This window comes from Alosa pseudoharengus, unplaced genomic scaffold (assembly GCF_046254945.1).
Source record: "Alosa pseudoharengus isolate Yale_2024_CS ecotype anadromous, Long Island Sound unplaced genomic scaffold, YU_APseudo_1.1 YU_APseudo_1.1_scf_22, whole genome shotgun sequence".
Taxonomy (NCBI): Eukaryota; Metazoa; Chordata; class Actinopteri; order Clupeiformes; family Clupeidae; genus Alosa; species Alosa pseudoharengus.
In genome coordinates, this window is record NW_027468680.1 from 34,254,526 (window position 1) to 34,273,016 (window position 18,491).

At 40.8% G+C, this 18,491-nt stretch overlaps 1 long non-coding RNA gene across 2 annotated transcripts in view; it reads left to right on the plus strand.

Annotated features, from left to right (window-relative positions):
• LOC143139169 (uncharacterized) overlaps positions 1-18,100 on the plus strand; it is a 28,655-nt gene extending 10,555 nt beyond the window's left edge. For both annotated transcript variants that reach the window (XR_012990350.1, XR_012990349.1), the window contains one exon: positions 17,996-18,100. This is a non-coding gene — a long non-coding RNA (uncharacterized LOC143139169). The remainder of the gene's footprint in view (positions 1-17,995) is intronic.
• Positions 18,101-18,491: the final 391 nt, after the last annotated feature.

The window sequence follows — 18,491 nt, forward strand, 5'->3', positions numbered from 1 at the left end:
GAAGGGAGATAACTGTATTGTTTGGATAAGAAGCGTAGTCCAGCCAGCACGGAAACTCGTGAACAAAGCTTATGTAGCCTACAATAGCATTGTAGCCTATGTTAAGGTAAAGCATAGAGGCAAGTAAACCTAATGAAAAACAGTAGTTTTACCGTTAGGTAGTCTAACGATAATAATTTCAGAGGTTTTCGATGGATTGACCGTAGGTCAGAAAAGTGGAAAGAAGATTAGCTTCAAGGCTATAACTTTTTTGTTTTGTTTTACCATGACTGTTTTTGAAGATGATCATGTGTGGTAGTTTCAACATTAACATGACTTGATATCACTTGTGAGGATGATCTTAATAAGAATACATAAATAAATGTTTAACTTTGACTTTGAAGGCAAAGGAAGTGTGAGAAGAATTTCTGTGTATCTATCATATGAGTTACAAGATTCAGTTCGATGGCTAATGTCACTAAGTTAAGTGCGAGTCTGCGCAGTACTGGGGGGACCAACTGAAAAATGACTCAGTGCCCTCCCATTGAGAACGACGGAGTCTGTTTGTCCATTTCTTTTACTGTCTATGGGCAACTGTCTCGACTTTTCTGACTCGTTTTGAATCGCCTTTTCACCTCTCAGGGTGGCTGGCAATGGGCATACTGTAGTAGGCTACTCAAACATGTCCTAAAACAACCCTTAACGTTCGTTGATGTTCCAAAACAAGTAGCGTAGCGAAATACAGTTTCTGTCGTGTTTTATTTGGCATTTTGTAAAATCCCATTGATTTCTGTTGGAAGACTCATTGCACGTTGAAATTTCTACTGCGCCACCGTCTATGCTTCAGGTTCAAATACGAATCATACATTGCGCCGATATATTTGCTTTTAATTGTCAACGAACTCCACTAACCACTCGGTGAGTTGCACAGTTTTGAAAACGAACGTTAAGGGTTGTTTTAGGACATGTTTGAGTAGCCTACTACAGTATGGCCATTGCCAGCCACCCTGAGAAGTGAAAAGGCGATTCAAAACGAGTCAGAAAAGTCGAGACAGGACCAATCGTCAAAATGTCGGTGTCCACCACTCTAGTTCATCCAAAACAAACCAGAAAAGGGCCTTAAAGTGCTAAAAACCGCAATTTTCCTTTAATGTAATAGCCTGATGAATTACTAATCACCTCTTCTTCAACTCTGTCAGTTCATCATGACCACGTAATTGCATGTTTAATTCACACAGCTTTGTAGTGCCGCACACACTGGCTAGTAGATGCAATGCTGAAGCAACAGTGCTGTAGGCTACCGCAAACGCAAAATGCCATCCAGCTGCAAACCTGCGCTTACATAATTTGTTGGCACACTCGCTACTGACATGCAGATGACAACATCATCCACGTTTCTGAATCTTCACAAAATTGTCTCGGCAACAGTGAAAGAGATCATCTCAATGCAAACAATGTGGAATAGGCTACAACGTCGGTGTGCATGACATCGACTGAAATATTTTCGGTCCTTGCATGACTAAACAACGGATTAAAAGGCTAATGGACCAAACCTAAGCTGACAATTATAAAAAAAAATGTTTTATCTATCCAAGTAAAGCTAGACGTGATTAACTCATTGAATGCCAAGCTGTTTTCGGGAGCTTTGTCCTAGAGTGCCATCAATCTAGACCATTGTTGATGATTTTTGTACAGCCACAGCATATTCTGTGTTATAGCTATGAACACGTAGAATAGCTCGATTAAAAGGTGAGACTTTAAGCTCTCGGTGGCTGCAAACCGTGTATTTCTACACGCCTCCGTTCCTGAGAAATCCCAAGCTAAACAGTGGCTAGTTTTCATCAAAATCGCTGTTTTTTTTCTAGAAATGGAGATATAACGTCTTTCATGAAATATGAAGTGTTGCCTGTTACTTACTTGTGTAAACCTTCCGGGAAGTGATCATCGAGACCTGGCGAGACTGCCACCTAGTGATAGACCCACAAAAATGGCCTAGTTTTGACCTGACGTGCATGCGTCACTGATTCGACCCAAAGCGTCAACCGAGTTATGATAAAATGTCCAGATAAAATGTCCAGATTGTGCGAGTTTCACGATCGTCATATTTCATTTCCATTCATCACAGAGGTCCCAAAATCACATATAAGGTGTGTTAGAGTGTCTAGTTTCGTAATTTAAAAAAAAAAGCTAAAAACTTAATATTACGTTTTTGGCACTCAATGAGTTAAATGAATAGCCTATTTTCCTGGCATAGCACATATCGTAGGCCTACAACGTTAAATTAAAAAATGCAACCGAAGACAATTAGGCTTTCCGCCCTCTCCCTACTCCCTTCCACTGTTTGTTTGTGTGTTCTACGGCAATGGATAAAGCGAGTCAAATGAGTAAAGGGAGGCCCAGAGTAACTCCTTTTAGAAAAGGGTGATCTCTGGTCTCCACGCAACAGACACAAGGAAGTATGCGACATGATCTTCCGAAACGCGATACATTTCTCAGTGTAATTGCAATGGGTCACGCAAATTTCCAAAACTTTTCCAGAACTTTGAGGGTGTTTTTCGTTTCTTGCTGGAAGTTATAGCCTACGGGGACTATTCATTGTGCTACTGCGCCCATGGTGTGTTCACAACGTTCCTTGAATATTACGCCGGAATGAGAGTATAGTTTAATATCAAATCAGCCTAGAAAAGCACCATGTTTCATTTTCTGTTTGGGAAGAGAAGTTTTAAATAGGAAAATTATCTGAAATCTTAGTCACTTTTAAGTGTGATGCTAGCGGGCGAGATGCTAATGGTCTAATCTGATTCAATGATCTATGCTAGGCTTGAGCTAAAAGTGGTATCGCCAAACAGAACTAGTGAGCAGAGCGGAGCGCGAGCGAGCGAGGAGCGGAGCCCTTTAATTAGATTCTGATACTAGCCTGGAAAATCCAGACCCTGGTAATCTAGAAAGATTAAGGGTCTGGCCACGAACAATGTAATGGCCCAACTCGAGGGGCGGCAACAAGCATGCATTTGAAAATCTCACTGCACACAATTGGATAACACTAGACCAATGTTTACTTTTTTTTACAATATTTCAGTCAAGCTTTAGTTATAGATAGTCTACTGTACAACTGAACGTATGCAAAATGGAAAGTAGCCTAATGTATTAACTTGATTCGCTGTGCTGCATGGACAATAGATGCACATTGTAAATTATGTCTATATGAAGTATTAAATGATTGTTTAAAATAGTCTACGTTTGAAAAAATCTTGAAATAATAAGAGAATCAGGGGAGCCAGTTCATAGCCTATGTCTTTGGCAAGTAGCCTACTACAGACACACAGATGAAGTCAGCCAGTAGGCTACTAGCACAACCAGACCCTTACAAAAAAAGAACTGCATTACTTCAAGTGTCAAACTGCAGATTTCTGAGTATGAAAACCGCAGTTTTGGAGAAAATATTTGCAGTTCTTATGCAGGGAATGCAGTGTTTTAGACACAAAAAACATAGTACTGTACTTTACTACAAAAATGCAGTATTTTGGACATGAAAATACTATACTGCACTGTAGCCTATTGTGGTATAACTGGACTGTACTTTGAAAAAACTGCAGTGATTTTTTGCAAGGGGATATGTACAGCAAGCATCAAAAGCAAACAGCAAACAGACACTGAAACTGGGCATTTATTGCTGTGTGAAGGTGATTCACACACAATTATGTTTCTTTCTCCTAGTCCTTTATAGGGAATAACACTATATTTGGTAACTTCCATAGACATCCCAAATGGGATGGGATGATTGTATTGGGAGCACTGAGGTGTCAGATGATACTGTAAAAAAAGTTGCATTTTGGCACTCAGAGTTCAGGTAGGAGGGCCCCTTAGCAGGATTTTGCTTAGGGCCCCATGTAGGTCTGAACCGGCACTGACTATGGATCTGTGAGACCGACCGATAACGGTCACCACGGTCTACACCTTGAATGATGCCATCATTCTACCTACTCGAGACCATTATCTATCAACAATGTCATGTGACTGTCATGTGTGAGGCTGATCCATAGTTATGGACATATCTTATGTCTTATGGACAATCTATTTCGACCTCCCTCAGACAGTCACCACGGTCTACACCTTGGATGACTAGCCCCAACAGTGTTGCGAGGACAGAAGACTACTCATCACCAGTCAGGTCGGCAATCAACATACCAGTGGAGCTGATAGGGGCGGATGTCACATTGACTCTATAAAGTCTGGCAGAGATCCATGGAGTACTCCAGGATGCCGCTGCACATGCCACCAAGAGCAACCCCTTTCAATGGTGCCCATGAGACGGCCTTATTCCGTGTGGAATGAGCCGCCAGGCTTTAAGAGTTTGGGAAACACTGCCCAGAAAAGGCCTAAAAAATGTCTCCAATTGGTGGGTCAAATGGTGTGTAGACACCCCTATAGCACCGAAAGCTGTGTGTGTGCGCCTGTCACAGCAGCCACGTGTGATCAACACAAGCTCCCAATGCCTTGACTGGGCATAGAGCATTAAGAGCCCCTTCAGCTTGGCAAGCTGGTTCAGGGCAAAATGGCTCCAGTTCAATGACATGGTTAACTGACTTAGGGTTCATCAAGCACCAAGCATTGGATAAGTCACTGGATCTAACTCCAGGCCATGACACCATGAAAAGAACAATTCCCAACTCTGCTGGAATTGGCGTATGTGGAGGATACCTTGGCAATACTTATGGGCTCCGTTACAGCAAGTTTTAGCCCTGAGAGGGGCGGAATATTTTTTTTTTCCCTACATATTTAGGCCTAGATATGCTTATTTAGCTTACTCTAACCGTTCAGTAGCCTACTTGGGAGCTACGGCGAATTTACGAAATGTAGGCTGGTAAGCAGGGGCACCAAAAATCGGCCCTGGCATATTTGGCCCAAGCGGCCCTCAAATCGGTCGGCACACCTAATTAAATACAAAATCTTTGCATTACCCTTAAATATGCATATCTTTTCAACTGTCATGGAGCACTGAAAGTGATATAGGCCTCATTGGTTATCTCTCTGACTGATCAGAGGTAGGCATGGAGCATATGATCTCCATATTCAAGTAGACTAACAAGCAATTATTAAAGAATTTCTGCTTGAATTCAAAGTATCATTTCAAATGATTCAATGGGCTACAATTGACAGCAGCACCAAAAATTACTGAAGCCTATAAACAGGGCTGTTGCTGGAAATATTTTATTCCTGTAGGCTATACTTCCTACCTACATTGCTGGTACATTTTGGAACAGTACAGCTACATGAACTAATTGTCTTTAGTGTCTGACCTAGGCCTATATAGGTTATATATATATATATATATATATACTGTAGCTTAGTTGGCTTGTGCATGACGTGACGTTTTGTAACCTACGTTTCCGTCAGTCTACAGTCTTTTGTCCCTTCTTTACCATGATAACCCTCCCAAGATAGAACCACCACTCATGCCATCGATGTTGAATTTTGGGCGTCTGACGGAAACTGATCAATCTGACCAACAATTAACGTCGATTTGACACTATTTTGCTGTCCGGGTTTGCAAATCATTCATTTAGAAAATTTAAGTTGCGCTATTTGTTATCATAATCACAGCACGGCTTTACTATGTTATCATTAGGCAACCATATCATTACATTATCGCAATTAATAAGTCATCATAATCATCATAGTCAGCATGGCATGTCACAGCCTACCTGCTCCACCACTGAGTTCTTATCATGTAGCCTCAACTAGGCTCGCACTCTCCACCACCTGCTCACTGTCCCTTGCTCTGTATATCCTCGTTCAAACTCAACGAACTTCAACATGTTGCTGACATATGCTAGCCTAGCCTACTTGCTATATTGTATTGAAGCTTCTACAATGGTGTTTATTTTGCACAATTGTTACTACCGGCACCCGCCACAATTTCGTGTAGGCAACTTCGATTAACTTTTGATGCGCTCACAGAATCCTGGCTCTGAGCCAAAATGGGAGGGGTGGGGCCTGACATGAGCTGTTATTGGATCAGTCCAGTGTCAATATTGAAATGTAACCAATGGGCCGCTGATTGTCCTTCGTTTGGGCCGATCGTTGGCCAAAATAATTAAATTATATATAGCCTATTCTATCGGCCCAAAAGGTGCGTCGGCCCACCGGTATGCCAGATGGCCAGTCCGCCCATGCTGGTAAGATTTATAGGCTACTCCCAAGTTCACATGTTCATCACAAAATTCCCCCAAACAGCTAAGACTAATCTAAACATGATCTAGACAGGCTATGAAATTGTGAACTTAGAATATAAATCTGAAGACGCGCATATAGCACTTTTATTAGTAGGCTACTGTTGGATTGACTTTGTTTACTTGTAAAGACGATCAAAACAGACTAGCCGACAGCCTGCCATGAACGTGAGATGACGTTTCATGGCCAAATCAAATGACCAATCGGGCGAGTGCCCTTCTAACCAATTAGTGGCGAAAAAGGCGGTACCTTCCCCTACCATCCCGAAAAAATATATATATTGCGAGAGGGGCTGAGGATAGCCAGACCACTGCACCACTGCACTATTGCTGTGAATGGTTCCAGCCATAACCTAGCCCAGCTGCACACAGTGATTTGACACTGAGTCACTGGCCCACAAGGACAGACAATCCCACCTGCTGCGCACAGAGGTTATGGAAGATTAGGTCTTACATTAAAATAATTTAAACTTAATCCCACATGGTTTACCTCCAAGCAGCCACGTAACTTTGTCATCATGTGACTTATGTCAAGCAGTCATGTGACCATGTTATCATGAGACTTCTTGTGTGTTTAAATTCCAGAGTTATTTCCTGTTGCATTGATTACAGCTAACAATGGCGTTTGGATGAACACCAGAATGTCTTGCACCTCGTCATTCCGGCTAATCCAATGTTAAAATGAACCATTTTAAAAGATTGTAAACTCAAATTTACATAAACTCACCACTCATGTATGTGTACATACACGGGAGAAATACAACATCCACTCCTACACGTGAACATATGAGAGGAACATAGTCACTAGTTTAACAGCTGCGCACAGTGTCAATGGGGGGTATAGACCCGTAACAGAAAAATGTCAATTACATCACACACCTCCACTCTTGTATGTGAACATACAAAGGGGCAATAGACATCCACTCCTGCACACGGATGTGCGAGGGGAATATAGCAACAATCTCACCAGTTGATAACGGCAGTTAAGGGCGGCTGTGTGCGGAGTCTGGTCTTCGTCGCAAGCCCAGTCTGCGAAGCCTGGTCCTCTGGTATTCGTGCGTTGGGTTGAATTGCACGGCTCGGCCCTGCACACAGCCGGATTCGAACCTGCGAACAGCTGCCCCTCGGAGCGGAAGTCGAGCGTGTTGACAATTGAGCTAAAATCCCCCGGGTTGCTCGCGAAAAAAAAAACCCACCAAGATGTGGCAGCTGACCATAGACGGCAGTTCAGGGTTTGTGCCCTTATATTTTGTGAAACGTAGCGAGATATAGGCACTATTAATCCAAAACTTTGGTTTGCTAACCAAAGAATACTGCTGAGCTTGTGTAAGCTACAATTTAGTTTGACCAGACCTAACTGTAGTAAACAACGTCTAAACGTCTCTCTTTAGCACCTCCGCTGGGTTGCTTGGCTAGTTTGCACCTCAGAAACGTGTCTGGTGGAACGTTTGGCTGGGTTTGCCAAAACGTTCCCAGGGGAACGTTTCCCTAATGAGACCAGTGGGGTGTACTACGAATCTCGATTAGTGGGTTAGCGAGGTATGTTGCGCTCAAAGCCAGGCTATGCTGTGACACGAAAGTGGATCTGTTTTAGTGTCGCTATATCACCATGGTATCTTATGCTGTCAACCAAACCTGGTCGGAAGGAGGTTATGTGCTAAGTTATAGCTGAAATAGTGTAATCTACTGCACACTGACCAATCAATTGTCTTAAAAAAGAAAGTTATCTCACATGTAGGATTCTGTCATATATCTACAGATGTAGCTCCGCCTCTACTAACATTTTGGATCTCGAATGCGCTTTTAATAGTGCTGTGCGTGCAAATATCCCACTATGGACGTGCATACCATACAACAACTGATGACAATGGATTTATTTGATGTTAAAGGTTAGACACAAAAAATGACCGCAGTGTAGATTAAGCTATCGCTCATGAATGCGGAAGTAATTGTTTTTAAATAGAGGCGGTCTTGTGCGTCTCCACGTTACACGATTGGCCAAAGTCATCCTAACACCGAGAACGCGCACAGATCTGAGCTGAAAGCCTAGTTTGACAAATATATCACATAACTGCAATCGTAGTATCACTTAACGTATACCCCTGAGTCAAGGCTTTGTCAAGCCTCGATATGTCTACATAGCCTAGATATGTCTAACGTGCTTCGTAGTATACCCCACTGGTTGACAAAAAGATGTTGCTCACGTACACAAAAAAACATTTTCGTTTTTTCTTCAGCAGAAGGTGAAGTATTCTGAAAGGTTTCGGCACTAATATCTGTTCAGATTAAGTTTTAGATTGCAAAGTTGTGTTTTATTTTCATAATCTTGGTTCAGTGAACAACAACAAGCAACATGTTTTTTGTTGTTACGTAACAGGGTGTGAATAGCTCAGCCGTGTAATAGACACTCTGAATAAGGTATGCTGTTTGCATCAATGTATAGTTAGACGTGGATGCTATTTGTACCCTGGTGTATATAGTAATGTATGTTATTTACACCCTGGTGCCTGAACTAGGTAATTGTTGCAATCAAAACTTCCGTTTGAGAACCGATTTCTTGTTCAAATTGCGCGCCTTCTCTCCAGAGACGTTGGTACACACTGTAAACCCCAACAGGTTCAATGAACTCAAAATATTTGATAACTGATTACCTCAAAATATTTAGCACTTTAAAAAATATTTCAAGTAATTTCTACTTAAAATGAGACTTTTTTTAAATGCTCAAAATCTTTAAGGACAAGGATAAAATTAAAAAGAATAATGTGAGAAATAGATGTTTTAAGTTATTGTTACATTAGTCAGACAAGCTCTTAAGACTCCAAATATTTGAGAAAATGAACAACATTAAAAGAAATAATTTCAACAAACAAACATTTTAAGTAATTACTACTCTAAACTAGAAGTTATTCACACTCATTTTTTTAGGAAGTTGATGAACTGAAACATAATAATTTGACAAACAAACACTACTTAAATCGTTGATGAGTTCAATGAACCTGGTCATTTTGAAACCATTGTTAAAGTCAACAAAATTGACACTGGAAATGGAGTTGATGTTTTTAAGTTATCACTGCTAATAATATATTCATGTTATCACCATGACTCATTCAGTTTCTCATACCTAAACATTGACTTCACTCTATTGAAACACATTTTTTGACTGTTTAGGTTTACTATTTACCTCAAAATCAAAAATATTTTATTTGTATGATTCAAATAAAAAAATACTCAAAAGACAATTTCAATGCAGATTCCATTTATTTAAGAATTCAATTAGAATTCTAACAGAACAACATCCCCAGCAATGCGGTTAATACAGAAAATAAAAGAAATAACAACCTTTTACCACTTCAACAAAGGTAATAATACTCAAATAACAAAATAATAGGCCAACATAAATAAAAGCGAAAAGCTCCATTGCTTGCTTGAGTATTAACATGCTGGCAGTATCAACCATGAGATTTGGAAAACAGACTGCTTACTCATCCATCATCAGCAATTTATTTTTAAGGCTAAGTCTAGGAGGTAATTGCTTCCGGTCTTCCAAACCCAGTATAATTTTTTGAATGAAATTAAATGTGTAGGACAATTGCTTTGGATAATCGAGATGAAGTGCATAAATTAAACCAAATAGCAAAATTAACGTCTCTGTCAACTCTGCTATATCACACACAACAATATCTCCGTCTAGAACTATAGAATGGATAGCAGGACCAAACTTCACAAGGGAGTCTATCACCCGACACGGTGTGAATAGCTACAGTTGTTGTCTTTTGGCTGCAAGCTAGTATCAGAGAGGGCTGAATAGAAATAGAGATATATAGAGAAGACAAAGTAAAAAAAGAAGAAAGAGTGAAAGAGGACACACAATTTAATCAAAAACTTACATTCCAGGTCTTAAAAAATCAATCTTCCAACAAGAAGATGGGAAGGGCCTGCAGAGTAATTTTCCTTCTGCCATTGACATTGACATCTTCCTAGAAAGACAGAGGGATTGTGGGGTAATGGGAAGACAAATCAGCAGAATATTAATCCTATGCATATATTAAATAAGACTATAGTACAGGTGACATGTAAATACAAGATTCACTCCTTCACGCTCCTGATATGCAACCTCCTGCTCTGTCTTTCTATGAAATCGTGAGAGATGAATGTTCAGTGCATTAATAGACTGGAATGAGCAAATGCATGAGTGGCTGAACCTTGAAAACCTTGACTGTGATTTAAGTAATAATGGCAAAGTAACTGAGCCTGTGTCTCGGAAGAGGTGTCACATGACCTGCATAGCCAACACATTTTGAAAATGCCACATAAAATAAGTCTAAGGTGTCATCCCTTCTTTGATACAAAAGCATCACTTAACCCTAGCCTTTGTGTATCCCTGTGGAGAGATGCAAAGGGATAACATTAGGCTAGGCTATTCTCATTGGTAAATAAATGCTTACAAAATATCACTATATCTTATAATAATATAGGCACGTTGGCTACATTGTGACACTAGTAAATGGAGGACAAGTAAGTTATCACTTACCATGGTGTGATGGTGGTTCCTTGCACAGAACTGAAAACATGTCACACAGCCATCTGGTCCTGAGGGGAAAAATATTATGAACAGTATTATTTCACTTTTTTGCACAAAAGTCAGTCAGACAGTCTCTTCTTCTCTATCTGTATAGGCAGGCCTATCAGAGTCAGACATTGCCATTGATCATGCTTAGGCTATTGCCAGTAAGTTCGGAGCTACAACTTGGCTTCCTATCCGTGTTAACAAAACTGGAATTGACGTTTATATAAGACATATGCTATTGTTGCAGGGTTATTCTTCAACTATGGTACTCTTTGACCTGGTAATTTTCAGAAAATGTAACATCTTTCAGTAAAAAATCTTTTTGCATGGTTTAATTATCTACTCTTTCTAGAAACTTGCCCTAATAGTGGCTGTAAAGATTTCACTTGAATAATATATATTTTTGACATTTTATTCCAAAAGTCTAACTGTCATTTCCAGTATAAGTATATAAGTATATATACTCTTTTGATCCCGTGAGGGAAATTTGGTCTCTGCATTTATCCCAATCCGTGAATTAGTGAAACACACTCAGTACACAGTGAACACACAGTGAGGTGAAGCACACACTAATCCCGATGCAGTGAGCTGCTACAGCCACGCTCGGGGAGCAGTGAGGGGTTAGGTGCCTTGCTCAAGGGCACATCAGCCGTTCCTACTGATCGGGGTTCGAACCAGCAATCCTCCGGTTACAAGTACGAAGCCCTAACCAGTAGGCCACGACTGCCCAATCACACGTTTCCAAAACACAACAAAACGTGTGTGTTCAAGCAAAAATAACATCTACTGTTCCAAATGTATTTTATTAAATATTACACATCAGCCAAAATATCAAATGTATTAATTTTCCAGAAATGCATGTTGTATTATTATGACCGCCGCGCAGCGAAGCGGCGGTCATATTCATATAGGTTTAGTCAGTTTTTTTTTTTTTTTTTTTTTTTTTTTTTCTCTTTTTCGCATGTCCAAATTTCCGTCGATGAGTCCCGGGACACTGAAAGACCGGGGTAGACGAAGCTTGGTGGGCATGTAACCCCCTATGGATAGCATGGAACCATCGTTTTTCGTTTTGATCTGTAGCCCCCCCGCTGGACTGCACCCCCCGAAAGGAGGGTAGGGCAGACACAGTTTTCTGTGAATATCTCGAGAACCGTAAGGTTTAGGAGGACCATTTTTTTTTTTGTAAGTTGATCTCAAGGGGCCATGTCGACCCATTCCATAACCACTCATTTCATGTATAGCGCCACCTAGTTAAACACAAAAAAGTAAAAATGAGGTGTTGTAATCGCAGGTATCTGTGACCTAACATAGTCAAAACTGCACGAAATTGGAAGTGTAGGATCATTATGACACCCTCTGAATGCACGCCAAGTTTCGTGGAATTCCGTTCATGGGGGGCCACACAATAAATTAATTTATGTTCCTATACACCAACTGGCCTGTAGGTGGCCGGAGACAGTTTTCTGTGAATATCTCGAGAACCGTAGGGCCTAGGAGGTCCACCTTTTTTTTGTATGTTGATCTCAAGGGGCCATGTCAACCCATCCCATTACCACTTATTTCATGTATAGCGCCACCTAGTTAAAAATTAAAAAGCAAAAATGTAGGTGTTTTCATCACAATATCTCTGGCTGACATGGTCAAAACTGCACGAAATTGAAAGTGTAGGATCATTATGACACCTTCCGAATGCATGCCAAGTTTTGTGTACTTTCGTTCATGGGGGGGCCTTACAATAAAATAATTTATGTGTACATTTAGTGACGTACACCAACAAGGATTCCCGGGACACTGAAAGACCGGGGTACACAAAACTTGGTGGGCATGTACCCCCACATGGATAGCGTGGAACCGTCATTTTTCGTTTTGATCTGTAGCCCCCCCGCTGGACTGGACCCCCCGAAAGGAGGGTAGGCCAGACACAGTTCTCTGTGAATATCTTGAGAACTGTAGGGCCTAGGATGACCATTTTTTTTCCGTATATTTGCCTCCAGGGGTCATGTTAACCCATTTCATGTGCACACATGTGCACAAACAGATACACACGCACACACACACATTCACAGTAATCATACGTATGACATATACTCACACAGTGAGTGACATATGTACGCTTCCATGCACAGGCACATACGCAGGCACACACACAAGCACGCACACACACACACACACACTCACACACACACACACACACACCCACACACATAACATAAACATAACACAAACAATCAAGAATTTCTCAGAATTATGAACAGGCAAGATGGAGGTGGGGTTGTATAAAATGAATTTTACATGTGAAATCTATGAACTAATCATGTTTTGGGACTTGTTGTCTAGCAGATACCAGTGAGAATTGAGTGTGGATAATGCAATTTAGTGAGACAGTTAGAATCATATAGGCCTTTCAGCGTGATTTCTTTTTGTGGAAAAAATGTGCTGGACTGGGCGGCGGTCATATTTTGTACCGCTCTGCGGTACATCTAGTTTTTACATGTTTAACTTAAAATATGTGTTGTGATGGAAATGACAGTGTGGTGGAGATGACATAATGACATACATAGACAAATTTAAGATTTAAAAGCATTAAGATTTAAAACAAAAAAATGCGTCCCTGCCATATGTTATGTAATTATGATGTTTTTTTTTCTACTAGGTTCTTTAGTAGCATTAATTACAGTGCATCAAAATGCACTGTACTGTTCTTCCTAGGTTTCTTATTACAGTGCATGAAAATGCACTGTACTGTTCTTCCTAGGCATTTTATTATTACAGTGCATGAAAATGCACTGTACTGTTCTTCCTACGCTTCTTCTTCTTATTCTTATTACAGTGCATTAAAATGCACTGTAGTGTTCTTCCTAGGCTTCTTCTTCTTCTTATTCTTATTACAGTGCATGAAAATGCACTGTACTGTTCTTCCTAGGCTTCTTATTATTATTATGACCGCCGTGCAGCGAAGCGGCGGTCATATAGGTTTAGTCAGATTTTTCTTTTTTTTTTTTTTCTTTTTCGCATGTCCAAATTTCCGTCAAGGATTCCCGGGACACTGAAAGACCGGGGTACACGAAACTTGGTGGGCATATAACCCCACATGGATAGCATGGAACCATCGTTTTTCGTTTTGATCTGTGGCCCCCCCGCTGGACTGGACCCCCCAAAAGGAGGGTAGGGCAGACACAGTTTTCTGTGAATATCTCGAGAACCGTAGGGTTTAGGAGGACCATTTTTTTTTTGTATGTTGATCTCAAAGGGCCATGTCAACCCATTCCATAACCACTCATTTCATGTATAGCGCCACCTAGTTAAACACAAAAAAGTAAAAATGAGGTGTTGTAATCGCAGGTATCTGTGACCTAACATAGTCAAAACTGCACGAAATTGGAAGTGTAGGATCATTATGACACCCTCTGAATGCACGCCAAGTTTCGTGGAATTCCGTTCATGGGGGGCCACACAATAAATTAATTTATGTTACTATACACCAACTGGCCTGTAGGTGGCCAGAGACATGGGCGGGGGTCATATTTTGTACCGCTCTGCGGTACATCTAGTTCTTATTATTTTTCTTCTTCTAACGCAGCCTGATCTGTCCTTTCTTGTAGAGTGCATCAGTGTTGGCTGACCAGTCCAGTTTATTGTCCAGGTGGAGACCCAGATACTTGTAGGTGCTTACCACCTCCACATTGATCCCATCAATGGAGACTGGTAGCAGAGCGGGCTTAGACCTGCAGAAATCCACCACCATCTCCTTGGTCTTTGAAGTGTTGAGTTGAAGGTGATTGAGTTTGCACCATTGCACAAAGTCCTCCACCAGGCTCCTGTACTCCTCCTCCTGCTTGTCCCGGATACACCCCACAATTACAGTATCGTCAGAAAACTTCTGCATGTGGCATGACTCGGTGTTGTAGCAGAAGTCAGATGTGTACAGGGTGAACAGGACTGGAGAGAGCACAGTCTGACGAACTGTGGTCGCTCGGTCAGGTAATCTGTAATCCAGGTTACCAGGTGAGCGTCCACACCCATCTGCAAGAGCTTGTCTCCCAGTCTGAGGGGTTGGATGGTGTTAAAAGCTGTTACCAAAAGGTGTTAAAAGCGATACCAAAATTATGACTTCAATACAATACCTGCCATAAATATCTTGATACTCGATACTGAAATCCTAATCCTAAAATATCTGGAAAAGAATGGACGCAGGCCTCCTCCAAGTGTATTGAGTCATTTGTGTTGAATTTGATGCACTTTTGGTCAATTCTTGGTTTTAAACTTCTAAACTTCCTACATAATTATTATTTTTGTAGTCAGTAAAATAGTAGTTTTTGTGTGAATAAGTCCTTTATTGTTTGTTATAGCTCATTTATATTGTGTGGTGTTTTGGCAATAAATTACCTTTAAATAGCCAAAGTAGGCTAGATCAAGGTCAGTGTTCAAATTACTGCATGCAAATCACTTAATGCTATGCAGAAGAGCCTAATCTTTGATGTAGGCTACCCTTGGCCTTCCCGTTTTTTATGGGATTTCTTTGACAGTTGCAAAGGGAAAAAAGTGAAAATGGTCTTCTTTGCTCCCATTGTAATTGTAATTTAATAAGTACGTTTCCACCACTCAGGTCTTAATCAGATAGGCCTACACCATTATCTGTTGCAATATCTGTGTGCATTCCTACATTAGGTCTATTTCTTTGATAGTTAACATCATTTGCTACCACATAACAAATACCAAACAACAATACAAAAGTTTCTTACAAACGTTCATGCATACTTCTTAAATGTGCTGCAGTCAGATGGGTGTCCTAAAGACATAACTAAATCTTGAGCATCTATTACCAGTGTTGAATGAGCAGTTTTTGCAGTGATCGATCACTACTGGACATTCAACATTGCTAGACAGCACTTGAGTGAGGATGACTAATTTCCACTTCACAAATAATCATCGCTATCTGTAATAACTACAGTACAGGGACAATAATCCGTTCATAGCTGAGGATTTGTCCTAGGTCCACTTCCCTTTCAGCATCATATGCAGTAATGATGCACTGGAGAATGTTTCTTTTTGTTGCACTATAAAGGATATCGTGTCTAAATTGTTTACAAATAATGCAATCTCCATAGCACTCTCAAAACTCTTCAGGACGACTCAAACATATTCTGCATGGCTGGAATTTGAATGATAGAAAAGAGCACCAGTTAGATGTTTTAACTAGGCAAGCACAGTCGCCTTTACAAGTAAAAAAAAATACAGTGTAAATCCTCTGTAAAGACTGACAACTGTTCATAATAGTTAGTGACAAAATACTTTCTACAGAAAAAAGAGCAGTCACCTATTCTATCAATTTATTATCAAGGAATCTATTTTGTTTCTAAACGTCATACTGAATTTTAGCTATTATTTCAATTTAGATTTTAATTTTAGCTTATTTTCATTTGCTACTTGAGGGTCATTGGGGTAATTCCTGTCCTGTCCTACAACATGTCTGATACATAAAGAGTATATTAATGCCTTATTTTTTGCAATTCCTATGATATCTGATGGCAAAACCAAAAACTCAACATTGAGCTTGGTAAACAAAATATTTGAATTCAGCACCCTCAAATTGTGGGAAATGGCCCCTTTACTGACTTTTCCTCAAATTTGCCAACAGGACTTTTTTTAGCTATCTTCTCTCCCTCTATAACAAACTGACGGTTGTATGTGTTCACTGAACGAAGATTATGAAAATAAAACACAACTTTTCAATCTAAAACTTAATCTGAACAGAATAATTCAGAATTCTTCACTTTCTGCTGACGAAAAAATGAATGTCCGCCATGTTTTTTTGTGCACGTGAGCAACGTCTTTTTGTTATGTCACAGGGTGTGAATAGCTCAGCTGTGTGGCCAAGGCTATTCGTACCAGGGGTGTAACGACAAAGCTGTCTACACTGACATCTTTAACTTGTCCCTGTCCTGGTGCACAGTGCCTTTGTGTTTAAAAAAAACAACAATCATACCAGTGCCCAAGAAAAGTACTGTTTCTTGCCTGAATGACTACCGGCCCATCGCCCTAACCTCCGTGATAATGAAGTGCCTGGAGAGACTGGTTGATCAACACACACCTCCCTGCTTTCCTGGACCAACTCCAGTTTGCTTACAAGCACAACAGGTCTGTGGATGATGCCATCTCCATTGCCTTGCATACTAGCTCACCTGGACAAATATAACACCTACTGTATGTTCATTGACTACAGCTCTGCCTAGTGTTGTACCATCAAAACTGGTGTTAAACCTCAGAGACCTGGGTCTGAGCAGCCCCATATGCAGCTGGGTGCTGGACTTCCTGACCAATAGGCCCCAGTTAGTGAAAATTGGCAACAGGAAATCATCCACGCTGATTCTCAACACCGGTGTCCCACAGGGCTGTTGCCTCAGTCCTCTGCTATGCAGTCTGTTCACTCATGACTGTGTGGCAAGGCATGAAAACAACGGCATCATCAAGTTTGCAGATGATACTACACTGATTGGCCTCATAAGCAACAACATCAGCAAGACTAAGGAGATGTCATCGACTTTAGGAAGAAAGGTGGCAATCACGTCCTTCTCTGCATTCTGCATTAATGATTCACAGTGGAAATGGTCAGCAGTTTTCGGTTCCTGGCCATACAGTTCACCAACTCCCTTTAATGGTCGCTGCACTCCACCTGTATCCTCAAGGCCCAGCAGAGACTGTTCTTTCTGAGGTGGCTAAAGAGCTTTGGGGTGGGAAAAAAACCCTGGTAAACTTATGTCGCTGCACTATTCAGAGCATCCTGACTGGATGCATCACAGTTTGGCTGGGGAACCTGTCTGCCCACGATCTCAAACTGTTGTCAAGGACTGTCAGGACTGCATCCAAAAACATTGGGGCTGACCTCCCTCAGCTTCAAATGATCTATTCTACACACTGTCAGAGGAGGGCTGAGTCCATTATCAAAGATGCCTGTACAAAAGCCTCACTCACGCGCTCAATTTTCCATGATTGGCCCAGATTACCTGCAGGTGTGATTTACTCCATGACGCACAAACACACCTGTTGCCAATAATCAGGAGATATAACCTACCTGGTTGAGCGGTGCTCCTGTTTGCATCTGGGTATGACCGAACTCGCAGCTCTGATCTCCTGCTAGCCTGTATGATTATTCCTGTGTGCGTCTTCCAAACGTGAGTTTCACTTTCCCTTTTTCTGCTTTGATCGTTCGCCTTAGGTGTGATGGCGACGGTACCACGTTTGCCACATTTGTGGGCCTAATGGTCGGCATGCTGTTGCGGATGCCGTGAGTATAGTGTGTTCATGCCTTTTGCAAAGTGACCTTTAAGGTAAAATTAGTTTCCTTTTTGCTGCACAATAGCTTAATACCTCTAAATCGTGTCATGTTATTAAATTAAATAAATGGTAGAACTGCCATGTAGCTTAATACATACAGGAATACAATCATTCAATAGTAATTCATTTTAATATGAATATTAGCATGAATATTAACACTTTACTTGACGGGTGAGTTCATAACACATTTATAGCAGCTGTCATAAACTGCACATAAAGCATTCATGACTGTTTCATGAGACATTCATACCAAACCTTTCATGAATGTGGAAGACAGAACGACAGCAACTTGTCAAAAAAAAAGTCCAACTTTGTATTTGTGTAACCTGGATACCATTGATTTAATCTCTCTAGCCTTTGTAAATATTTCATGAATA